The sequence below is a fragment of the Bombus terrestris genome, chromosome 15, assembly GCF_910591885.1.
Source record: "Bombus terrestris chromosome 15, iyBomTerr1.2, whole genome shotgun sequence".
In the NCBI taxonomy this organism is placed as follows: domain Eukaryota; kingdom Metazoa; phylum Arthropoda; class Insecta; order Hymenoptera; family Apidae; genus Bombus; species Bombus terrestris.
In genome coordinates this window covers 3,859,516-3,886,388 of record NC_063283.1, presented here as the reverse complement: position 1 = coordinate 3,886,388, position 26,873 = coordinate 3,859,516, and the positions used below count along the sequence as shown (strand labels likewise).

Below are 26,873 nucleotides of genomic sequence, written 5' to 3'. Positions count from 1 at the left end.
AAGTAAGTATCTTCGAGTTATAGTTCGGTGATTGCATAAGATGGTAGTAAATGTAGCTTCTTACTACCGATTTACCATTAATTTGTCTACCTGGAAAGATTCACATGCCGTAGCTACGGATCGACGAAAGTGCCCGGATATCTGCGACTAGTAGCGTATCTATCTAACAACTCATACAGTCGACTAAAAGTAGCGAAGGATCACGTTGCTCGCGCGACGTAACACGCGTAGAATCACTTTGAATGCCATTGAATCTCGAATAAGGGATTGTCTCGTCTCTTTGATGCAATTAAATTGAAGCAGAAACGGACGTCAAGTTAATAGACCTAACCCCATTCGCGTTAAACCTTCTAAGTACAGGTGAAACCTTGCGGTTGTATTTACTGCTCGAATTCTCTGGCAACGGAGCATACAAAAAATATCATGATAATTGTATCGAGATATGTATAATTTTATGTGCTAAACTAGTGAATAGTAAAAACAAAGGAATGTAAACTGTTCTGATATGGAAGAAGGTAAGACTCGTGCAAGTGTGTATCGATGAGTATCTTTGAAATCGTTCATCAAATAAATATATAACTATTTTAATATAAATTCTAAATGTAAATTTAGTGTTCCCATATCATTATTTCGGCAATTAAGATCCAATATTCTCGACGGTAATAAAGATTAGGCGACAAAGACGAAATCAAGCAGTCTGCGCGCGAACAAATGATCTTTGTCTCGTTCCAAGTATTCCGATTCTTTTTATCTCTTCTTAAGTATTCCGATAGTCTTTGTACTTCTTTATGAAACGTAAGGTTGCGCGTTCAGCGGCATTAATATCGACGAATTAACTGGAAACGACGATCTATGCGACAGTAGAACGAGAAGAGTTTAACTAGAACGCATGGTAGTAGATAAGGCGTCTAGCGCTTACTATTGTGCAGCGAAGCTCTGCAACTACTATGAGAACGTATACGTGGCAATTCAGTTACTCGGATACGAAACGCTCCTATAAAGACACACGCGTCTTGCCGAAAGAATCCCATTAGTTTGCATTTCCGTTAAATCGAGTCCTGATGCGGCTCACTGTTTCCCTGTGATCGCCTCACGTCCCTTGCGACTTGCGTCAAAAGAATTCGATCTAACTTCCACTGTCGTTGGACTTTTACTACGATTATTTTCAGAATCGAAACCGTACAAACTAGTTTCCGAGGCTGTGTTACAAAAGGCGGCTGCTAAAGTCTCTTATTGCTTCAATGTTCAAAACTGGATCGCGGATATTTACGTGGCTACGAGAAAAACAGGGTGAAACACGTATCTATAAAATGGAAATCACGCGGAAAAAATATGGTAGGTTTGTATTCGTTGAATTTCTGAGTTTCGTATCGCTTGTCTCTTTAAATCAGCTTTAAACATAGCTTATCGTTAATTGAAACGAAAAACGGTGTATTATATGGGAAAAGTGGGTGATATGTTTCGTATAAATTTTTTAAAACAATATAACATTTTGCGAAATGCTCAAGAATAGATCAATACCAACAGCGCATATTTCGTTCCTAAATCGTGTAAAAATGTAGTTTTAATAACACGAAACTAGTTATTAATGTGGTGAATGTTGAAATGGCAAATATTTGTAGGAACACGAATACGGTAATAAATAAAAAGCAAAAATACGAGTTACGTTGTAAAAGACCCTAGACAATGCTGTGTAAATCGCCTGCAGGATACGCAAGTGCGAATTAAACGCCATGTAATAATCCAATCACCGATATACGATTGACTGTCGACTGGGTGTCCGTGGGTGTCCGTAGAAGCAATTTGTTCTATCCGGGTCTAAATAGCGGCGGTCATTTAATTTCACGCCGAGGCACCGATCGACCGGTTCTCCGACTACATTGTGCCGGGATGATCCCCTTAAGGAGGGCTGAATCGTCCGCCTAATTGCCACGGCCTTTCTTTTTCTCGTCGGAGTCGCGCTACCGATGCTCCCTTTCTACTTCCATCCCGCTTTCCTTCTTGCACGTGCTTTCCTCCTTTTAACTTCTCCGCTCTCGCGTTTTTCCATCTCGCGGCTTGTCATTTCTCTCGCTGCCGCCGGATCGATTTAGTGGCGGTGTGCGGTTGAATCGAGGACGCGAAGAAAAACGAGAAAGCAGCAAGCTAGCAGAGCGCGAGGAGCTGCGGGGAGAAAAAAGAACGGGTGAAAGCGGCGGAGAAAGAAGCTGGTTTCCTGGCGCTTACATACACCCGATGGGAACTCTTTTATCGGGGAATCGAAGGAGGAGCCACGGACGGCAAGGAACAACGGACAAAGGGAGTGTTTAAAAGGCGTGGGCAAAAGGAGAAAAGCAACAGACGGAGGAATCAAGGTGGAACGGTAAATAAGGGGAAGTCGGCGGCTGACGGAGAAATTGTACGTACGGTCGGCGCGTGGAAGGAGGGAAATTTTGAGGCAGACGAGCACAAGGAGCGAAGCGAACAAGTAAGCAAAGCAACGGCCTCTGAATGGGCGAAAGAGAAGAATCGCCGGACTGCAGCGAGCAACGAGAGTGGAAGAGATAAAGCTCGCGGATATTTAGAGAAGCTGGAAAGACGCCGTGTCCGCCTTCCCATACCGAAAGCAGATGGATAAACCAAGAGCAAAACTGTAGGAGCTGGAACGGGGAAGGAGGGAAGCCCGTGGTGGAACTAACAGCAGCTTAACGCTCGGCAACGGAATCCTCGAAGTCCACTCACGTGCGCGCGAACCACGCCACCACCATTTTACTGTAAATCAGTCTTAAACCACAGCGGGCAGCTTACAATCAAACGTACTTTAGCCGGCCTTCCACGAGACGGATAAAGTGGCCAGAAGACGAAAATGGAATATATCCGTGATCATAAACCAGGCGCGTCCACCTCCGGCGTTTTTCTACCCGTTCCTCTCGCAATCACTTTACTACTTCCTGCTGAACCTCTTTTCTTTGCAATATGTCGCCGAAAAGGTGTTCGCCGGCAAGTCAATGAAAGTGGCCTTAAATCGACGTTATACGTTACAACTCGCTAAAACGCTCTTCGTGCTCGATTTTAAGCTGCTGGTCTGCTGAAAGATCATGGCGGACTATTTCAATGAAACGAGTAAGGAGCGCGTTCCTGCTCCACGACCGAGAAGAATCACGATGATTTTCTCCGATTGTTGGCTGAACGAACCGTCGAAGTAGAAGTATCGTTTCCCGATTGCTTGTAAATTAACTGGAAGGAGAAGTTAGTTCTTGAAATACACCTTTTTGCTAAAATCGACTGAAAAAGAACTTCAAACGAAATTTTTATTTGATGCAAGCAACAATGAATGAAATGGACCAAGTACCTCCTCTAAAATATACATTTTATTGTAAGATATCGTAGTTACAATGCGTAAAGATCTTTTTCTTTCTTCTTCGGATCTTTTAAAACCCAATGGTATTTTTTTATTGCTAACAAGTTTCTCAAGTTCAAGAAAAATATGAAAGAATCGTCGTTGGTATGTAATAAGCGATTAACAGGCTCTTTCCCCTAAACTGCTTTGTATGGAATAGATCAGGTTGCAACGTAAATTCGATTTACTTTTATATTTGTCCCAACATATATAGCATATATTAGGTTGTCCGGAAAGTGTCTTTCCCTTACAGACACGTCTTTTACAACGACGCATCTTTATACAAACATGAAACCTAATCCGTCGAACGTAGTGATCTTTATCTTGATAGAACAAAATGGATCATACGTAATTCGATAAAATAATATAAAACGAAAAATGTTGTGCATCCATTTATTTCCTTACAAAACGAAAGAATCTTTTCGGACGACCTAATATATAAAATTCGACTTGTTTTCAAATTTCTTGCAATACGCGCGACGTACGTATGTACAAAATCAGGACAAATTTATGTCTTACGTCTGACTCTTTCGCTCATCCCTTCGCATATCTCTGATTTTATTCGCGTTTACGTTTTTCTCGCATTACGCGCGAGATAAAGTTTATAGCGTGGAGGTAGACTTGGCGGCCCGGTTTTATCGTTTCCAGCCACTCGCCGCAAGTCCGTCTGATGCTCGAGATACGATCATAATTCGTGCTGTATAATCGAGCTACCGGTACCTGAACAGGTAGAGGGAAAGAGGCGAACGGTCAATAAATGCCCGTTAGGATACGTAAATTAGCGGCGAAAGTTTATGGCTGGAAGCCGGCGAATAATCGACCGTTAGCAGCTTTTATTCGGCCGAAACGCGTGGCTGATTTACGCTCAGCGTAAACTGCCTCGTGTAACTCGTCGAAATCGTTGCAACGAAGAGACTGTAAAATCGCCGATGATGATTTACGGTGAATAGCGTCGTCGTTAAGAAGCCGAGAAAGCTTCTGGTCGTTGTAGAGTAATGAAGGATAGTCGAGAAGTCTGACAAGCCAGCACACGGTGTGATATTTGATTTACGATAAGATCTCTTCTTCGACTTCCAACGCCAAGTTATCGTGTTTTATATCATGGCAGACCTCGACACGACGACTCAAGAGCAGAGGGAAAATTTCGACGTTTTTCATCGTTTTATCGATATATCGAGTTGTTCGAAAACTGCGTAGCGGTTTTTATTAGGAATCTTTGTCAAGTAATGAAACGATGGAACAAGCACTTCTCTTAGTTGGATACTAAAGACAATTCAGTAGAAGCATCCAAAACTCGTTAGTAAAATAAATTTATCTCAGCGAGAGTGCCGAACCTCATATTTCTAGGAATCTTCGAGTTTCAGCTGCAACTTTCTATTTGACTCGCTTATTGGACTGGGATTGTGATAAGACTATAAAATATAGCGTCGTTCCCTAGGTGGATACTAAAAGGTGTTAAAGGGATCATTTTTAAGTGCTGAATATAGTACATCCAAGAAATGTTGTATCTTAGCTGCAATGTTTATTTCTATCTGCCTTATTTATTAAACGTAGATCTTGTCTTAGTTGTATACCGAAAAGAGTTAAAGAAAAACATGGTTGAGCGAGACAGCGTAGGATTTCATATAGAAATTTTGATTCTCAGCTGTTTAATTTTCATCTGTCTCATTCGCCAAGTATAGAGCGTAGCCTCGTTACTTATTCGGTTAAAGAGCCTCGTTTGAGGTGTATTTCATATATTTGCAATAATTTGCAAGCCGTCAAACTACATAGTAGTATGAATAGTAGTATACGTGTTTGGATCTAGATATTCTTATTACAATTTGTTGCATACTGCTTTGCCAACGACGTTAAAACGTTAGATTTTCCGATAAGCCGTAAGTGGCTGGTGAAGGAATAAAAAATGTTACTGTGGAACGTCGGCCGTGATATTCAGGAAACGGTGGCTACGGTGGCGACGTTGGCGACCCGGGTGATCGATGTCAGAGGAAAAGTGTAACGTCGTTGTGTGGCAGAAATTACGACACGTCACGTCCGGCAGCGAGTAATTATCCCGGAATGAATTAGCCATGGCACAAATTTCTAATTACGTTCGCGGGGCCGAAATCTGGTGTTCACGACTTTTGCGGTTGCGTTTTTGATACGCGCGCAAATTGAGTCACAGGTTGTCTCGTATATGTTTCGAAAGAAAGCAAGGCAAAGCAACTTATTTTCCTCTCGTTGCTAGCTTTTGAATTATCTTTAAAACCATCCAATAATTATCAATTCTAGTCGAATTGATCGACTCTACCTTTTCCAAAATTTTTCATTTTATTTGTTACACGCGGGTTGCGTATTTTTGTGCAAATTCATATGTCAAAGAGCGTAATTTGAAAAGTAGAAGCTCCGTGGAAGATTGCTTTACCTATAATGCGTTATAGACAGTGCTTTGGATATTTTATTTATTTTCTCACATTATATGTATTCTGTGCAATTTTCAATTTCCTAAATGCATAAAATTCTCAATTGACCAATGGCTTCTTTCGAATCCTCGATGAAAATGACAAATTTTGGGATGGTTTTATAGTTATGAAAAAGCGAAGATGGAACATTGTAAAGGTTCGTAAGACGACGCGTGGGTCATCGAATCCGGCCACAATTGTCAAATAAATTTGGAGGATGATCGTTATGCAAGTTTAACGAGATTAATTTCCCGAGGTTATCGTGAATTTCCATATGACTTCCTCGCAGAAGGATTCACCGTTCTAACACGATAACTGGGATCAGAAGGGACCGTTCCGAGGACTGTACAAGCTTAGACAGAATACGGCAAAGGGTGCGATGATCTAGATTAGGAAGGTCTAATTGGCTCTCGTCGAAAATTGCAGCTATTTCGAGAACTCGATGAAACAGACTTTCGAAGTCAACGTCCAATTTTCCTTCCACTGTAAACTACATTAAGGAAACAAAAATTCTATCGATGACTCGTGATTGAAGCAATGACTTTGCAGTAGTAACACTGGCACAGCTAGCCATCAGTCAGTTCAGCTTTAGTGATTAATAAATGATAAGGAAGTCGATGACTGCGGAAGTTTATGCAAACGCGTATTTTTATGAGACTTAGATCACGTAGAAATATGTACGTAATGGACAGGAGGGATGGATATCGCGACAATCGAACAGATTGTGATTGTCCATGCGAGGATAGACGAGAAAAGACAAGGCGAATGCCAGAGATGCTACCGGAAGATATGGAAATGGCGTGGAGGAGGAAGGCGAGCGAGGCAAGAAAATTCGCAAGAAAAAGTCGTTAGTGAGACGTGATAACAGTGCCAAGCCCTGCAGCCTTGTTGGTCCTGCGACAACAAGAAGTAACAACAGGAAGCGTGAGAAAGGATGCGTGTTCTCGCTCGTAGTATTCGAATTTCAGCGAAAAATATCACGTCCCTTTCTTACGTATATACCGTGGAAATATATCTTTCGAAAAGAGATTATTATTACTACCGTGACTCGCGAAAATAATACATTACGTGATCGATACATTATGCGATTACTATTATTATGTTATACAAGCGTTTTGGGATTTTATTAATATTGTAATGAGACACGAGTATCATAATGGTATTGGTAAAATTTGAATTATTCGCAGGATAACACGCGTAATATATTCATAAATGGTTTTTACATTAAATATTCAAATTTCACGAACCAGTGCATTATTTGTGTCAGCAGGTTGCGATAGATTTTGAATTCGCTGGCAAATAGAAACTAAGAGTGAACGAGAAAATACAGAACGCTAATTACGTTAGGAAAATGTTGGTAGTCGAGCTCGTTTCGCCAAAGCTGCAAGAAATATTCAATTTACCCCGTGCTCTTTTTCCTCTTTTTCGTATAATCGTTGTCGTTGCTCGAATGCTTTGCGTTCACCTAGCGGCGTGCACGTGGCACGAATTACTGCAGTAATTATGGAGTCAGGAAACGGGAATGTCGGCGAACGTGTTTTCCTTTTGCGCACTTTCCTTGTCCAGTTTCGCGATCTGCCTTCTCGTTCGATCGACCTGTTCTCTGAAGCTTATGTAACGACGCATTTCGAGATGCCATAATTTAAGCATTTCGTAGATATTAGGTTGTCCGGAAAGTGTCTTTCTTTTATGGACACGCCCTTTACAACGACGCATCTTTATACGAACATGAAACCTAATCTGTCGAACGTTGTAATCTTTATTTTGATAGGACAAAATAGATCATACGTAATTCGATAAAATAATACAAAACGGAATATTGCGCGTCCATTATTTGCTTATTAAACGAAAGAAACTTTTCGGACGATCTTGATTCATTACGCATGAGAAGAATTAACGCACCGAATGGGTATTTTTTATACAGTTAACAACGAAGATGTGAATCTTGTAAATATCTATGTATTTTTACAAACCTAAAGATGACAAAAATTCCACAGAATACAATAACACGTGCAACGAAGTTGTATAAAATATAGTTATATTAATGATGAAATATATAGATCCTAAATGTTTTAAATTTAATTGAATTTTAAATTACACGCCACGTGGATTCCATTCCTTCGGTTCTCTTTTGAAAAATCTGAAGTTGCATAAAAATTTTAAAAAATGCACGTCGACCCTGCAAGAATTTTTATAAACCAAAGTTCGAAAGTGGTTAAAGTTCACCGAATTTATAAACTTAGATCGCGTCTAGTTTGCTTTAAACGAGTATCACGATCTTACGCGTTTTTCGAGCCAGGCAACCACATTGGTTTGTTAAATATTCGCAAACTTGATTCGCGTGGTTCTATCCATGAAATGAAATTGGAAAGCGTTTGAAAGGAGAGGCGCCGGTTAAACGACGTGAAACTTTGATGCGCAAAATGGAAGACATGGAATTCACCGGAAACTGGGTGTGACGGTAGTTTCCTATTTACACACGTGTTCTCTAGTAGTTACTGTTACACGGAATCTAGTTAAAATCGATAAACGACGAGTGATAAATCGACAACGCGTGGATGCGTGTCCATTTTTCCGTACGGTAAACAATGTAATCTTTCTTCGCCATTGACACGGCAGAAGGATGAGAAAAAAGTGTCGAAGATAAAGATAAAAATTGACAGGAGACGGTCGGCATCTGGACATAAACGCCGCTCTTCGGGACGTTATCGCGGTCGGCCATTACAAGATAAATAGTTTTCATCGGACTGCATCGTAAATCTTGGGGGAAATCCTTTCGCCCGAAGAAGGAGAGCTTGTGGTGCAACCATCGGATCCCTAATTCTATCGAATCCCTTGGAATTAGGCACAAAAACTCGACGGAAGAAACTTTAGCGGGCGCGCGAAATAGATTCGCAAGCTACGTAAGACCGATCTCGTTTGAGACGAAAATGATAACGTTTTCAAAATCTAATTTCAGCGATCGAGACATCCACGCGTGCCCTGGCTTCTGTATCGATCGCAATTTGATAGCTTCGGCACGTGTGATTTTATGTGAGATTTAATTTAATTGTAAGCACGCCTGTTACACACACGTACACCGAGCAATTACTCTCTAAATTGTTCATTACAAACTCTTCGTTTTATTGCATTGTTAAACAGTTGAAACAATGATTGAAAAACGTTAATGGATATAAGCTGGGCGTTTAATGCTGTCGGCGACAATTAGATTTCTATTGTAGCATCGAATGTACGAATTCTTTATTCGCTTTAAAATTCTACGATCCCTGCTCAACTTTACACGAAATTTCAGACGAGACGAGAATCGTTGAAGGTTTCAATAATTTCCTTATCATTTCTGAAATTAATCTCATTTTCTAATAGTTATGAGCGGACATGTGTATGCACGCTTACATGTACAGCTAAATCTTCATTTTATATGTAATGCCCTATACATTTTCAGTTATGTTTCGAATTTTATTAATATAACTACAATGTTCGTGCCTCATCACAGTACTAACGAAATTTTCAAACGTTTCATATAGTATAATACATACGATACTTTCCAAATACTGTTACATTATATATATATATACTGAGTAAGTCTTGAAACACTTTCACGATCGTATAATCTCGATCATTCTCTTTTCATCTGTCGCTTCTTTTCATGACCATTGATTCCATGTAACGGCTTCTGAATCTCCGTTCGACGTCGTTTATTTCAATTACGGCAATAACCTACCGAGGAATCGTAGATCTTTAAGCCATAAATTGTCAGATGATTGCGCGAAACAACCGTAAAGGCGTGAAACAGGTCGGTATTTCGCCTGGAAAAATATCTTGCTCGCTGCTCTCCGTGTCTTTACGAGCCGCCGTTGGGAAAATTTCCTGGATATCACTGCCGGTTTAAGAGAAATCCCCGTCTAATAATCATCGAGCTTCGTGCTTCCCAATGGACGAGCGGTCGAAAATCCCCGCGATAAAGACGCGCGGCTAGAATCCCGGGTAACCCCGATTTACTAAGCAGCAGACCAGGCCGCGGAGGGGTTGCATGTGCAGGATTTTGGCCGGACGCCAGCTACGGCACTGCGGATGTCGATGGTGACACGGGCTGGCTTTGGTGGGGCTTCGTTCTCTCGAACGAGCCAGCAGCTCGCGCGAAACTCATCGAGACGATGCTTTAACACGCGTTTTCCACTCGCATCCCTCCACCCTGGCCAAAGATTATATTTTATGTGAGATGCGGCAAATCGAGCAGCAGCCATCGAGCAGCCAAATCGATCGCCAATTGCGGCACGATCGTCGCGTCGCCCGGAAACTGGACTCTGATGTTCGCTGCGAAATCTCGCGAATTGTTGCGCTCTACATGCACAAGCACCCATTTCTGGGCGTGGCTGTCGCACGTTTCAACAGTTGTTTAAATCATTTTTGATAATCGCGTTAACGTTTGTTCGATCGTCTATTACTTGCCACTGTGACGTGGCAACATGTACTCGTTAAACGTGTAACGAACCAGATCACGATATTTAGCTTTCATCGTATTCGCGATGAATTACCAAACGTCCCTAAAGTTTATCCAGGCTGATAACGTTATCGGTAATTTTGATCTCTCTGTGAAAGCAATGTTTCTTTTTTTATAGACGCGAAACAATTAGCCAGCGACCTAAATTCTCGCCGCGTATATAGAGCGCAGCCGTCTGTCTACCTTTACACCACTTTTTTCAATTTCGTGTCCACAGAATTACCGCTAGAATCGACTGTGTAACCGAACTTTTCTGCATATTCGACGTCATCGTTCGCGCTGCGTGTCTCAGCCTAAAAACGTTCTGCCTCGGGAAATATACGGCGTCCAGGGACCGTCGTATTTTTTATCGCATTTTCATGGATCTCCCTCTGGAACCGGTGCTCTCTGAGCGAGACTTGGAGCTATGCTTTGCTCTTAATTCGATCGACGGCCAGCAAGAAACGCGTCCAACCGAGTCTACGCGATCGTTAATTGCCGTTACGTTGCCTCGCACGGCCTTCCGTGCGCCAAAATCCTCGTGTTTATCACGCATTCTGCAAACCGAGGGGGCCCGTGGATTCTGGCTTCGTTACACGGCTCGTTGAGGGGCCACCGTGCTTCCCCATTCTCTGACCCACTGAACTTTTCACCCTCCTTGCGGAGACATTTCACGGCACCCCCGGAATTGGGGGACCTGGACACGCTTCGCAGCTTCCTAAAGGATTCTCTGTTTGCTGCATCTATTCAATTCCCGTTGCGCGAGGCTAATGCGAATTGGCTAATGTAAGTTTGCTTCTTGGTAATCCTTACGCCGCTGATATCTGTGAAAACTGGTATCTTTGCAGAGGCGAATCAAGCAATGGAATAGAATAGAATCTAAGTAGAAACTCGTTTTATTTATTAAATGTTACAGCAGGTGGTAATCTTTGCATTACTTTATATACATTTCTGCGCTATGCCGATTTCCTATGTTTTTACATTTCAATTTCTCGTCTAACAATCTTATAGAAACGTATAGTATCCGTGGATAGTTAATCGAAGAAAATAATACGAAGACTTCGGTGGAAAATTCCAAGAGACACAGTTCTCGGATTTCGATCGAACGATACGCTTTGTACACTTGATTTCGCTTCTACTATAAAATCATCGCGGAAATGTGCTTCTAGAAAAGAAGTTATTACAATCATTCGCGAATGCCTTTTTATCCACCGCGAAAAATATTGCTCGTCAAAACGGTTTTAACGCTTCTTATTAACGCGACACGTATATTTAGCTATCTTTCATATTTTACTCCACTTTGCCTACGAAATGTAACGTACAAACTATCCAGAAAAATATAAAAATAAAAAAAAAAGATATATAAAAAAGGGAGAAATTCGTTCAAAAGTCCAACCAGTGGAATTAACGAATACAATGAAACAGTCGGCTACCGGTTACGAGAGACGATTTTCGCAGCGAATACTGGATAAAACACTGGAGCTTTTATCTGCGGGAGGATTAAGTAGCCGAGTGGTTGGCGATTCGTCTTGAAACGCGATCTTCCGGCCAGCAGAATTATGTTAATTGCGATTATGCAAAATGTTTGCTCGGGTTGGCGAGAGTAATCGATGCGCTCTTCCTGGAGGCGTTTATGGTCATACAATTATAGTTACGTCAGAGGTATCGTTTCATTGGCCTAGAAACAATGCAAACACTAGATTTGAACAGAATTTCATATTCCAAATCAAATCGCGTTTGCGGTGGATATACTTTATTAAATTGTACGCGATGCTAATATTTACTTTTGACTTGGCGCAGGCGTTTCCTGTATTAAATCGAATTGCCATGTGGGTATTCTGACTAAGGGTGTGTCTGTGTGTCTATGTGTGTGTGTGATTGCGAGCAAGGTTCCAGGAGCGTGCTAACATGCCGCGCGAAGTCTCGTACACGCGTTATCTTGCTGTAATTGCACTCTCCCTCTCTCGATTACCTTCTCCATTTAGAGTATGTTGGTCCTATTTCTCTATTTATCAGATACGTCACGGCTGGTTAGATGGAGTCGGGAATATTGCGAAAATCACAGTTGAAGAAATAATATGATACGCAAGAAATATAAATGAAAGAAGTGGCACACATTCTAACGTTGCAGACCGAAGCATTTTAATTAGTTAAGGAGGTATACGTAAACACCATGGAAAGAAGATGAAAGCTTGAAGATCGTGAAAAGGGTGAAGGTAATTCGCGGTGTATCCTATTTATGTAGAAGAATTAACGAAGTTATAAACAAGAGGAGTTTGATGTTTCGTAATTATTCAGTATCAGATGAAGAACAGAGAAATTATCGTCTGCAGGGATTAAAAATAATGGTGACAGGGCGATGGTATCGTTTTATTAAAGATCGCACCGGATGAAATTTCAGCCGCTATAGCTTTCAAGGGTTAAACATCTTGAATCCATTACAAGGGTTAATATATTAGAAAACAGGGAAATTGCGAGTTTCAGACCCACGCCACGTTCTGAACCTTCATATTTTCTAATATAACGGTCCCATAGATTTTCTGGAGTTCTCAGGGATTTACATCGGTCATTAAATTCGCAAAATTTCGTCGCGTGATGCCCGGATGCAAGCTTGATATTACACAGGATTTTTACGGATGCGGCTTATGAATATGCACGGGCGGCGCATTGAAAGAGGGGAAAAAAAAGGAAACAGCCGGTTCTTTTGCATATGCATTGGAAACACTGGGCCACCAGTTGGCTCCAGCGATATCACAATTTCTATCCTATAGTTTGCCAGCTTGACACCGCTTTTCTCGCTCATTTTCGATTTCGAAAATTTTCCCATCCAGCAGATTTGTCGAGAAAGGTTTCTATATGATAGGATTAGAATGAATTTTGAAAATGGACATCGATGACCCGACGTGTAACGCATAAATCTGCGCATTTTGTCTGTATAAATTGTAACATATCGGGAAACTTACGGAGAAGAAATCGTACTGTTCTATCGTCGTAATTTTCTCAAGTTTAATAGATTTTCATGAAACATCAAAAGTCTGTCTACTCGTCGAAACCAAAGTGAGATTCGATCGTAGAAATTTGGGAAGCTACGTGGCAACGAATTGTTTTTAGTCTTCAGACATTTTCGTAAAAAAAAAAAGAAAAAAAAGGTAAAACTCTAATCGATCAAATAATTCCTCGAGAATTTGAACCAATTATCACGTTCTGTATAGAGTGGGTAAATGTGCTGTAATGCTTGCGCACGAAGATATATGTAGCGTCTAGCAATGCACAAACATAGCCGCAGTTCCCCTTAACAAACGATACGCCGTGATTGCATCGTCCAAAGGTACGCAGACCAAGAATACTTACGTGTAGCGCAGTTGCGCCGCAATCTCGCTAATTACTCAAATGTAAGCGCACGACAAGATACGCTTAATTCCACGAGGTAGTTAGATACGGGCCAATGCGCGTTCTCCGTGTAATTAGAATTTCAAAACGACGCGCGACAACCAGATTCGAAAACGAATAGTTCCATTGTCCGATGAATTACGAACGAAACGTAAAACTTCATTCGGAAATGTTCGTTCCACCGTGTACACTTCCGTTAATTAAAGTATCCAGACATGTTGGACAATATGTAGCAACAGTGTTTGAATTTGAAAAGGAGCATGGAAATTAGCGATGAATTAACAATCGGAAATGACTCTCTTGCAACCTTTCTATGCAATTGAAAATTGTTAAAAGACGTAACAATTATTTGCTCTACCATTTACCACATATGCTACTATGTATATCTGCTAGTTGAATATCATTGTTTGTATTAACATCGGGAACTCTCCTATCGACCTAAGTGAATTTTCTTAATGAAACTTGTAATTCATAAATGAAAGATTTGCAGACAAAGAGCTTGTCGATTGACAAAATAATCCTACAGTGTTTGACTATTATAGAAGATTATTATTGTACATTTTCTTATAAAAATCAACATGAATATCTTACAATGTGTAGATCACAGAGGAAAGTACTTCTTCATAGCAAATAATTAAAAAACTGGAAAATATGATTTATCGTGTTCTTCCACTGTGTAGCCTTCATGCTCTATTGTACTAAGCTAGCTATAACAACTATGGCGAATAAAATCATTGCAGTTCGATTTCCATACACACGTATCCAACTTCGGGAATTAATATCTCTATTAGGAATTACATTCCATAATTCAGGAATTCGAATAAATTTCGTAGGAAGATAAGTAAGCGTGTAGGCTTTCTTTCTGTAGCGTTCCCCCTTTCCATAGTTTGCTTCGGGAAAGATTTCGCGTGGCAGGTCCCCTCTTTTCGTTCAGCCGACCTACTCCTGGTTGCTGGTTCTGTCAGCATAGCTGTCCCGCATCAGCTCTATTCGGAATCCGGTGAAAAATGGTCGAGTGGATCCCATCGAGTAAAAAGCGGAGGAAACATGGTAACGATGTACCAGAAGAATGATCCACGAGCCATCAGCGGGAAAAGCGTCCCACTCACGAATTAATATGCCTTTCGAACGCTATTCCATCTTGGCAGCGAGACGGTTTCACGAGTTTGATCGATCGCCGCGATTCTCGTGAAAAACTGTCTAGTCCAAGGCTGGAATAATGATTTCGTGGGAGTAGAAGAGGGGCGAGCCTTGTGCAACGCGAGAATTTCCATAACAAGGGCTGATTTGCATGTTTCGTCGCGCTACAAAGTGAACCGCCGTAATCGAGCCGCCTCGCGATTGGCTTTCGACCTTTTTCGAAACGCAGACAAACTGGCTGACCTGTTACCGCGTTCTATCGCTTCTACTCGTAGAATCTGTGCAAAATCTGTGCGATGGAAATTTGACGATGGCAAAGACGCGTTCGAGTCGGCCAATGGAAATTCCGTGGAAACACGTTCCTTATCTATTCGACCTATTTTTTCGAAGAACGTGTACCACCATTTCTCTATCACCAGGATGCGTCTAGGGTTACTAGCCACTTGCGTCTATATAACGCTGTGCCTGTTACCCGAGCACGACAGCGTTGATTAAGCGCGAGGGATGATTGCGATGTTTGGTCTAGCTGCCAGCATAGACGACAGTAACTGGATACAAGCTTTCGACCCGATTAGATCGTGAACCAACAGCCTAAGTTCGTCTAAGTCTGGTTATAACAAAAATCTTATTTTCACGTATGATAACGTTAGGTATAAAAATAGGATTTAATCGTATGGTTAAGATACAGTGGCTACAAGAGTATTTATACACCGTTGTAGCTGTTGCAGCATCTATACATTAATTAATTAAGTTGGATTAAATTTTATGTCATTCGCCAGTGCTTTCATATGACTACAAAATATTGATACTGTGAAAATGAAATATAAGGTCGGCTAAAAAGCGCTTCACTGGAAAATAAGGCCACGTACAAATACTTTTTGCAGCCACTGTATACCCGTACATATACTCCCCATCATTAGTATTAAGTATTAAAGACTTTCTTGTTTCATATAAATGAAGTATGTCAGTTGAACTCCATCAACAAAATTACAAAATTGCACGTAGTTTGGAATAATACAAATACTTCTACCTTCTACTGTTCTATCTATTAGCTTGTCTGAAAAGTTTCTTTCATTTCATAAGGATTCACAATAGATGAACAACAATTTCTGTTTTATATTATTTTACTGGATTAGGTGCGATCCATTTCGTTCTATTTCTATTATTATGTTGGTGCATAATTCAATAAACTAATATAAAACAAAAAACATTGTGCGTCTATTATTTTCTTCTAAAACGAAATTTCGGACAACCTAATACCACAGGAAACGAGCCACGTGATAAGTAGACGGTAGATTTTTGCTAGATACGTACGTATGGAATATTTAAAGACACAAAAAGCAGAAAGTGCGCGTGACACGCAAAACATTCCAGGCGAAGTGCTTGCAGTAATATTTAATGGCTGAAACAAATCTCCACGTAAATTCCATTATCTTCGGTTATGTTACGAAAAATAGGAAATTGCATAAAATTCCTAATGACGACGTTAAATCGAGATTAACTCGCGTACAAACGACCACGCTTCCATTTGTCCATCTCCAAGCTTCCTCCCATATGTTCGTTTATCGTTCAACGAGATTCGAAGATGCTGCACGCTTTCGACGTCAATCTTTCGCGTCACTTGCGACGGAAGAGGAGAAGAGAAAAAGCGTGCGCGTCTTTCGAGCAACTATCCGAAGAGTGCGTTCGTTGCGAGGCGCGTCGCTTATCTTCTCGATGCCAGACTCGCAAGCACAATAACGAATCCTTCACACTCGAACCGATACAATCCGCTGGTGGAGCGTTTAACGTGGACGGATCGTCGCAACGCTCTCGACGTTGCTACATTTACTAGCGTGGAAGGCTGCTTAACGTATTACCCCGTAGCTAGGGTAAATATGTCTCTGGCGTGGCGTATCTGGCGGCGTGTTCGCGCGTGCGACATTTCGTTACGGTCGCGTTAAGGCGGTTTCGTTCATTCCTGCGGAAACGCGATAGGCCATAGACCTAACCGCACGGAGAGCATTCGCACGCATCACTGGCTGCTCAACGAAAATTCCATATCTTCCCTCTCGTCCGTCAGAGTCAGACTGGCCGTGAAATATTATCTGCCTGGAACTCGCTAGACTCCTTTTTTGTCATCCACTTTGTTTCTTACGAGTTGCGGCTTGTCAAAGCCTCGGCCTGCAACTCGGAGAGCAAACGGGACGAGCGTGACACGATGAAGCAGCAGAAGGAACCGAAGTTTGACCCGCGAAAGGTTCGATTTACCATCTCCTGCATCTTGAGCTTTATTCTTCGGAATAGCCCGGTTGTATTTCTTTAATGTTAAGAAGTATGCCAAGTTGATGGAAAATGTGGGAAAATTGTTGTTCGCAATTATGATTTTATACGCAATTTTGATTTTATTACGGTAGACGTTTTCTTAAGTACACGATGAATTTATCTTATGTTAAAGATTCGCTTAAAATCCGAGGAACGCGGTTAATTCGTCCATGTACCTGACTTCGCGTCTTTGACGCTGCTGCAAGCAACGAGGAATTCTTCAGAACTCGTCGGACTGGATTTTGTTTAAAGTCTGTTTAAAGCTATTTTTGTCTCATCTTGTCTATGTCAGTAAAGCTTTCTCGCAGAATGTATTCGTACGAGGAACGAGAAAAGGTTAGATAGACGAGGATGAGGGAGCACCGTGACGTTGTGTTTGATGAAAAATTGTTGCAGCTTCGGTGCTGTGTGAGTCAGAGAGTTATTGTACCCCATCGAGAAATCGTCAAAGGTACTCGTAAGTGGAACAAGAAGAGAAACCAATCAACTAGAATAACGACACATACATAGTAAACTGATTTAGAATAGCGTCAAGATGCAATTATTTTCGAACGCCCTTTCCTATCGTCGAGGATGATTAAACTCGAAGAGGTCGATAAAACGAGAAAAGTAAATAGCAAAGTCGATTAAGAAGCACTCGGTAGAAATTGGCAGGATTAGCTGCAGTTGCGTACGTGTTTCGTGGGTTGCGGTCGGTCGACTCGGAGAATCGAAAGTCGCCAAGTGCTCTTAAACTCGATCGAACCGGGACAACGTGGCGAGAACAACGTGGATCGCGACGAGTCTCTCTGCTCTAAGTAGAGTGAATCGTTGCCACATCAGCCCTGACGTTTCCGCCCGTTACTTCAACCATCTCGTTTTCTCTGAAGTCACGGCTCGTTTCTACCTCCGGCTGGATAATCGCTGCGTCCAGGCGTCCCCGCTCTGTGTGAAGTTGTCTCTTTAGACTATAATTCCGTGAATGCGAGGCGTCGATCGATGAGAAGAAATTGGAGTCGAACAGGGGGGAACTTCTTCTTCCAAGATCTCTCGAACAGAGGAGAGAAATTGAATCGCGGAACGAATTCTTCGATAGACCGAGGAACGTGTAACGACGGAGAGGGGCCAGGTGCTCCCTTTTTTCCATTCGTGTCTTGGTCGATCGATGGAAACGAACCAACACTCGAGGAATTCTTCCATGGAGATTGTTTTTGTCCATGAGACCAGATGGACTGTCGAACGCGTTGTATCTGGGGTTCGAAGCATCGGCTTTGACGTCGTTGGCTTTAGGCTCTGATGGAAATTGCAAGATTCGATCTCGAGACGTCGGGGACGGATTATTTGGTGTCTGGATTTGTAAACTGAAAGTACGTGGCCCTACCGAGTCTAGAGAGCCGCGTAGAGAAATTGCGCGATCGCTAATTGTTTGAGAACATTAAGGACATTAGAAAGATGAATTATACGAGGCGCAGTGATCTATTTGTTTCGCCGCGATGGCTAACAAACTGGCATATTAACGTAATGAGTGTGACATTTTGTACCGCCAACGAAAACAAATTAGAGTAGATATACAGAGTGATCGTTAAACAAGATTAACAAGAGTTATACACATTGAAACAAGCGAAGAGTAGATTAATCGCTGTCGAAATACACCGCGCCGTGTCGAAACAAAGGCGAATAGAAATAAAAAATCGAGGATTGCGGCTATTCCCTTTCGCTCGTCCTGTTTCCAATGCAAACTGCTACGAGCTCGCGGGCCAGCTCGCCGCAAAGCGGATAAAACCTCGTAATCCTTTAACTTACACGTGGCCGTATGCGCGAGAATGGCGGTGATTTCTCGTTTAAGAGACGAAAACGAACGCGCTGGCCGTTTTCTTAGTAGAGAAATCCGTGTTGAATAGTTGAGCGAGGAATGGAAGCTGACCGTCAGGTCCGAGTAAATGGATCTCCCAGTGGGGCGGATAAGCAACTCCGTATCCGCATTCCCATTGTTAGCTGCGGCCCACGAGCTTGGAAATTCAGTGGCAGCTATTCAACGGCTAGGAAATTCAATGGTAACCGGAAACGTAGTTAGATTCACGCAACCGACCGGCCCGTTCGTTCGAATTCCGCCGTGGAAGAGCGCGATCTTTCTCAGGAAATTCCCAGCTAGCGTGATATCAACGATCGACCTGCTTCTACCCGCGCCGCTCAATTGGATTTCGACGGTAGCTCCCTGATACGTGATCACATGTGACATCATTTGCCAAATCCACTGGCTTTCGCAACCCTGGAGAATCTTCTCAGATACCTTTCTAGAGAACGGATTTTAATTTAATAAGGCGAAGAAGCGCGAGAAAGGAAACTCGAGCCGCCGTTTCTGCAGTCAAACTAACTCTTTACTTTGCCTACGCGAGATTTGGTCGCACCGCGTCGTAGATCCTTCGAGCGGATCAACTGGAAATGAAACGAGAGACAATTATCAACAGAAACGCATAAAGCAACAATCGCGCCACTTTACCCGAACGATGGAAACGGAGAACAGGCTGTATTCTCGATTGTCACCTCGATTACAAAGCAATCGGCGGCTCTAGTTGTCGGCCACGAGACAATGGCAGCTGATGGGCGACAATACGCGAGAAATTATGCACAATGAACGAGCACGAAGGCGCGACTCGCTCAATCACGGACAAAACGTCTCCGGTTTTCGTTCGATGCCGCGACATCAGCTACCAATTACAACCGACCTCCTCTGTCTTCTCGTGAAACGTTGTTGCTCGATCCACGCTGAATCGGCGAAAGTTGCAGCCGACGCAGCCGAGGCTGACTATTCGCATCTCGTTCTACTTGCCTTCCTATTCCGTTCTCCCTATCTACTGTCCTATCACCAGATCTGTTCTTCTTCCTTGTGTATTAATTATTGCGTTTACAGTGGATCCCATTTACTGGAATTATTTAGAGTGTTCTGTGTTGGAGAATAATTTTCCTATAGTTGCTTTAAGGTGTATTTTTACCAATTTTCCGATTTTAAGCCATTTTTTGACCGAGGGATCGTATTCTAATACGACACGATCGGAGATGGAGATAATTTGTTACGAAGATATAAGCGTCTGAAAAATAATTTTGAAGTTGACGAAATCTTATAAAAATCAGAGGTACTACTGTGAAAACGAGCAATACCTTGATAGCCGTGATAATTTGGTATCATAACAGGCATGCGTTTAAAATACTGTCTGGAAAATTCACCAGGGAAAGATGTTGTCTTGAAACGAAATATCTTATGAAATTCTACATGCGATTTCCTTCAAATTTCAAAGAATAGATATTTTAATAATAATTTTCTATTTCAGATTTCTCAATTACAATTGACCGAAGTTCAGAAACCGGGGGATAACACACCTAGCTACACTGTTTCACCATCGAAGTAAGTTTCTAATTGAATTTCAAGTTGTCGCAGTACACGCTCAATACGAGCTTTAAATGTCTCGCCCGGAATTCAGCGAATTATTATTTGCGTTGGCTGTTTCTCGCCAGGTGTCAAACACTATCCCGAGTCCGTTTAGTACGATTTAATAACGAAATAATAATTTCTACCGTTTCACTCGTAATAGCGCACACGAAATTTTATTGCTTTCGCCGATTTTCATATCGCCTTGCTAGTTTGCGTACGTAATCTCGGCCAATAACAATTTCCCTGGATCCTCCCTCGCGCGATATACGCTAACTCGCGAAAATACGTATTTAAACATTTATCATAGCAAACTCTTATATTCGTATTACATCAAACGTTTTAAAATCGCACTGGCGACGTAACGAGACGAAACAAATCCGAAAATGTATACTTAGCGTACTTAGAGCACTTAGAGAAAAAGAAGATAAACCTGAGAATCCAAGAAATTATTAATCGTCGTTTGGGATCTTGGTCCGCAAGCAATTTATAGTCTCAACGTCATAATAAAAATCTCAGCAATTATATTAATAGCTTTGAACGCTATCTTTGTTTATGTCCATCGTATTTTTAATTACACCTTTAGTTATTTACATATTCATATCGTTCGATTATTATACCCATTAGATATCCGTATACATATTTCCAGATTTATTTCGAACGTTAGCAATATAAGTCGGGCATTTAACGAAATTTCAAAACGTTTCAGACAAGATATAATAATACCTACGTAAGAGTTGTTTACAAGTGTTGGCGTACTTCGGCGAGCTTCTGTATACGCGTCATTTAACTTATTGCCCGTGGTAAATTCAATTCGCGAGACATACTGCTCGCCAGAGCTAAATGCTGCAGTGAAATCCCCGGTCTGTTCATCAGCGATCCAAGGAGTTGGATTAAACTTGGGACAGGGCTGGCTCGCGAGAGTCGCTCTCTCCTCCTCTCTCGGAGAAAAGAGCTGGTAGGAGCGAGTAAATCGGGGCTGACAGGCCCGTGAAAACATAGAGGCACTGCCGCGTAGTATCGTACATCAGGAAACCAGGCTGGCCGAGTTAATTGTATAAATTTACAATGAATTAGCGGCTCGCAGCTTGAAGCACCGGGAACACGGATTTACCAACTTTCCTAACGATATCTTATGGGCCGACGTTTTCCGTCAAATCCGTGACGTACCTCGTTGAACAGTAACCGAACCCTGGCCTCGTAATTAATAAAACTTGAACGAGCTTCGACTCGCAGAAACGATACAGTTCGCTTAATGCGCGAGCTGGAAAATTCCCCGAATCGTCCGGATGCGAAAACGCGGTCAACTTTGCCCAGATGCTGCTGCGATCAACAGACGCGATTCGGAAAAGTTGGAAGGTTGAAATTTTCTAGAGAGGAATCAGACGGAACGATGCAAATTCGATGGCAGAATGCTCGCAATTTTTTCACCCAGCAAACGGTTATCGCTTTTCCCGTTATTTTTCACGGCCGGAAACGGGGTTATTCCGTTTCCAATGAGACAAGAGCAACGTCGACGTCGTGCAGAGTTTTAGAACGGTCGCCTGACCCAGGTAAATCATAGCTCTGATCAATTATTTATATTACGTAATTTTTCTTTTTGAATAATTACGGGTCCTTCGTCAACCTGTTATTTATTTATAAACATTTTTTTAACTGGGATGATATGTACACAGGAGTCTTGAACGATAGAGGCGAATGTTTCTTCTGATAAAAAATAATATAGCGAGTTGTCTGATGCTCTATGGATTTTGTAATTTTCATTATATTCTTGTAGTGTTTCAATCGCGAGATTTAGGTATCTCCTCCTATGACTAAAGTCTATGACTAAAAATCATCTTTTATGAATAGAAGTATTATTATCCAAAGAAGAAGAAATCCACATCATTCAAACACCTTTCATAGATAAACGATATTTCTCTGATTCTTAAGATTTAAAAGAATATCCTGCTATCTAGAAGCTCGCAGAAATTCAAAGAAAAAATGAATAAAAAGAGAAAAAGATAGCAACTGATTAAGACTATGATCTTTTCCCCGATCAGGCAACTGTTTCAAAATATACTGCGTCGTGCCGTCGAGATATCGTCTTTTTCTACTAGCTGATTCCCCAGGCAATCTTCGTTTCCCGTTACACGTACTATCACCGATAGAATACATAAATTCATTATCCGGATCCGCGATCCCGCAACCGTTTCGAGCTATTCGCAATTTATACGCGTCGCGAAACCATCGATAGCGCATGATGCATGCACTTGGAGCGTAGCTTCGCACCACGGCTGTAAGATATAGCTGCGTTTATTCGAGAGCGGATCTCATAAATCTCTTTTGCTTATACACAATTCCCTCGCACAATACTCGCTTATCATTCAATTTAACTGGTTTCCAAACGCGAAACGGGAGACTGCCATTTACGATACGTTTATTCGAAAACCTGTATATTTATAGGGACGTTTCAGGCGAATCTTTTATAATTGTCGGAGCGTGTTTCGAAGCAACAAGAAGTAAAAGGACGATAGAGCAAACGTACGCATACTCTCGGGTCACTTCTTCTATCATCATCATCATATCGTAAATTGATTTTAAGAGACTGATCGATGCGCAGTGAAATATCGGCATCTGCAAGAACGAGGTAAGTTATGGCCACGAGTTTCCCGTGAAATTTATGAAAGAAACGTTCTAGAAAAGTTCGTTATCCTCGGTTATCCGTCTAGTCTTTAAGATACGGATCGGACGAGAAAGATTCTTTTCAATTTGCAAAGTTTCCTGATATAAGATTAGAAGCACTAATTAGGTGGAAGAGTATCGTTAAAAATAGACAGTGGCTCGAGATGTACATAGAAGAGAAAATACGTATAAAGGTAACAAGATATTTATGGGAATCACACGCTTCGCGAAGATAGCCACAGTGCTTGAACAGTCAATTGTTCGCCAAATCGACAAAACACGATATATAGCGAGACCATCTTCAACGCGAATTGCATGTTTAATACTACTATTCATGCCGTATAATAATTTTCCAACCAAGTGTATGCTTGCGATACACATCTCGTAACTTCTACGTATATTTCCAATTCTACTATCGTAACTGTAAAAATCCTGTTCCGTTAAATTTGCCAAAATCTCTAGAAATATCACACAACGTACGTAGCATATTTGTAAAAAAGTTCTGTACTGACGATAAACATGGGAATAGTTTCGTGAGGCAGCGAAACGTAAAAATGGACATCTCGCCTGATGGATTTCGTTAATAAACGCTTTTCGATGGAAACGCGATATTTTTTTCAAAGACTAGCGGAAAGTGGAAAGCATCTGTTAGGTATGTTGATGGGATAGCGCACGAGGAGCTTATCGATCGTTCGCCAAAAGTCGACGAATAAAGAAGCCGAGAACGGAAGACGAATGAGGTGCTATAACGCGAGTTAGGCGAAGCGATAAAGCCAAACTGCAGTTTGTCTCGCGCTCAGGATATCGGCAACCCACTAACCTTTTGGTCAACTTCGGTTCGTTTCGGCGTTGGAAAGTTTGGCCGACGAACCGGACCGTACCGCACCGATTACGGGTTCGCTGGTCAAGGAATTAAATCTTGGTTCATCGAACGACGCTGATTCGCCAAGTAATCTCCGCTCGTTCGTTCATGAAAAAAAAAAAAAAAAAAAAATACCAGCTGTCTGTTCCATACCGACCTACACTTTGTCCTCTGCCTCTCGAACGTCTTCTGCAGACTATTGCCCAGCTGACAGCTGAGAAATTGCGAAGAATGGGAGAATAACGTCATTCATTCTACACATTTTCTTTCTCCAGGCGTTTAAAATATTATTTAATACGACTCTGTGTATCTTGATCTTTTCGACGTGTAGAATATGTTTCCTAGAAAATGCATAATAAAGTTTCTCGGTTTACGGTTTCGTTTCGAAGAGAATAAGAGCTTGAACGCGTGTACTCGTAAAATTTTCGAATTCCATTGTCTCAAAAGCTTTAAAGGAGAATCTTTTATTCAACGTTTTCTGTCGATCGTCTTGTCTACCTGGCATTTCATACATTCGTATACACCTGATAGGTTTCCAATCTGAATTTTACATTCGATATTAGGTCCGTTTACAAAGATTTTCAAAATATCCTCAAGACTAAAATGAAGACACATAAATATCGTTTGTATTTCGATGACAAATAGGAATAATTTGGACAATTGAAAGGTCCAAAATTTGTATTATTTCCGATTAAAGATTGATAGTCCGAGAAAAGTACACAGCAAAATCGTGTTTGATTCGGTCAAGTCGGTGGTCGTGCGTGGCAAGTAGCAGGCGAACCTCCTCAAATTGCATCCGCGTGGATTAGCGAAGTTGCGGTAGGTTTAGGCAGAGAAGCGTTGCAGTTAGGCGTCGCCGGTATTGGTTCCCTCGGAGGAGACGGGCGTCGTGAAACTTCTCTCCCTTTAGACACCGGAACTTCTCTTCGACGTTCCGCGGAGCTACGACGTAGACGGGCCAAGTTCATCCGATTATTATTCGGGAAATTAATTCTCGCTTCTCGCCGGGAGGGTGTGTGCTTTATTCAAACGTGGCCGTCCTACGGATTAAGCCGAACTCATTACGTTTTGCCGCTTTGCCCGGAAGATTCGCCGCTCGAGTAACCCGGAATGACCCTGTTCTTGCGCTCTGAATGTCTCACGGTTTTGCGATTTCCATCCCCGTGAACACGTGTTCCGACGCTTCAAGTTCAAAGTTTACTATATTTCGTCCATAGTTAGGAAACTCACTGCGTGTTTTACGTCACGATCTCAACAGTGTAGCCCGACATGTTTAAGCTGAAAAAATTGTTCTACCGTGAACTAGTTGCGAAGAAGAACGCGCTATGAGGGAAAATACAAGTTGGAGGAGTTTTGTATAAAATCAATGGAACGGTTAATTTTCTCTGATCAATGAATTATAATACAAAATTAACAAATACTATGATTACCAATATATTAATAAAACTTCAACGAAAATTCGTACACTAGCAAAACTTCAATGAAACGAATATTGCATTTTAAAAAGTTTTCCTATAAATAACAGAAAGTATGTGTAATTTGTCATTTGTTCTTGGTAAGTAGTTTTCATTTATTGTCCATGTATTAGGTTGTCCGGAAAGTGACTTTCTTTTACAGACACGTCTCTTACAACAACGCGTCTTAATACAAACATGAAACCTAATCTGTCGAACGTTGTGATCTTTAGTTTGATAAAACAAAATGTTTCTTTTTTATTTGCATGAATTTTACAATCAATTCTCATTGAAAATTATAAGTAAATTTTTCTGGCGTGGTACAATGTCATGTTCAATAAGTGTTCATCGTCTGTTTGATTCTAGTTGAATCTAGTGCTCAAATCTAAAGGGTAATGTCTTTTTACACGGAAAATGTTATGCATCCATTATTAAACGAAAGAAACATTTCGGACAACCTAATATATGTACAGGCTCCAAGTCGCTCGTCTTCCATGCGTTTTCGAGAATAGCAGGAAGAATCGATAGATGCGTTAGACCAATTCTTCGAGATTGAACGACGACTCGTAACAACGAGAAAGAGGCGTAATAAAATCGATATCGAGCTAGAAGCTCGAACACGATGTCGAGCAAGGATAGGGGGACAGCAACGTTGTCGATCGCGGCACGGGACGCGCTCTTTAAACCAGATTAAGGTCTAGGTCGTGAGATCGTGCGCACACGATCCAATAACGGTACAAGCTCGCTAATGCGTAATCCGAATTAATAACAGGCTGGCATGTTTAAGCACGATCGGGGAACATCTCTTGAGTCGTCGGCTTGATAAACGCGTTTATCGTTCTCGTGGCTCGTGTATGTAGATTATTGTACACGGATCGTCGAATTGCTATAAATTTCATCGCACGGTAAACACGTCGTACGCTTAATTGCTATCGTTGCGACGCGTTATTTCATCATCGTTCGCGTCCTCCAGTGCTACTTTATAACTACGAATTTTCGGAAGCTCGTTTCATCCAGTAAACACGATGCTATCGCGACTAATAATTCTCTATATCGTGGGAGGAACGAGCGGCTGAAACGAGCGTGAAGTGTACGGTGCCTGGTGATGGAAGGTGAGATCGGGCAAATATTCGAAAATAATGTCGCCAACGAAACGGTCAAAGAATTGTATTCTATCCACTCACGCGTCAATGCCGATGGATTATCCGCTATTGACCTAGATAGCGTTTTACGATGTTGTAAATAATCGTACGCTCGCGTTTATCGTAAAAGTTTTACTGTGTCGTTGTAGCGACGCGACATTCCCTTTAACACGTACATCGGTTCGAAGGTGTTTCAACGTTTATAAAAACT

At 41.6% G+C, this 26,873-nt stretch overlaps 1 protein-coding gene and 1 long non-coding RNA gene across 11 annotated transcripts in view; one reads left to right on the top strand and one right to left on the bottom strand.

Annotated features, from left to right (window-relative positions):
* The window catches only part of LOC100647316 (complexin), a 323,682-nt gene that overhangs the window by 70,135 nt on the left and 226,674 nt on the right, over positions 1-26,873 (bottom strand). The gene's annotated exons all lie outside the window — the stretch shown is intronic.
* The window catches only part of LOC110119914, a 303,031-nt gene that overhangs the window by 103,153 nt on the left and 173,005 nt on the right, over positions 1-26,873 (top strand). For all 10 annotated transcript variants that reach the window (XR_007226599.1, XR_007226600.1, XR_007226605.1 and 7 more), the window contains one exon: positions 20,443-20,516. This is a non-coding gene — a long non-coding RNA (uncharacterized LOC110119914). The remainder of the gene's footprint in view (positions 1-20,442; positions 20,517-26,873) is intronic.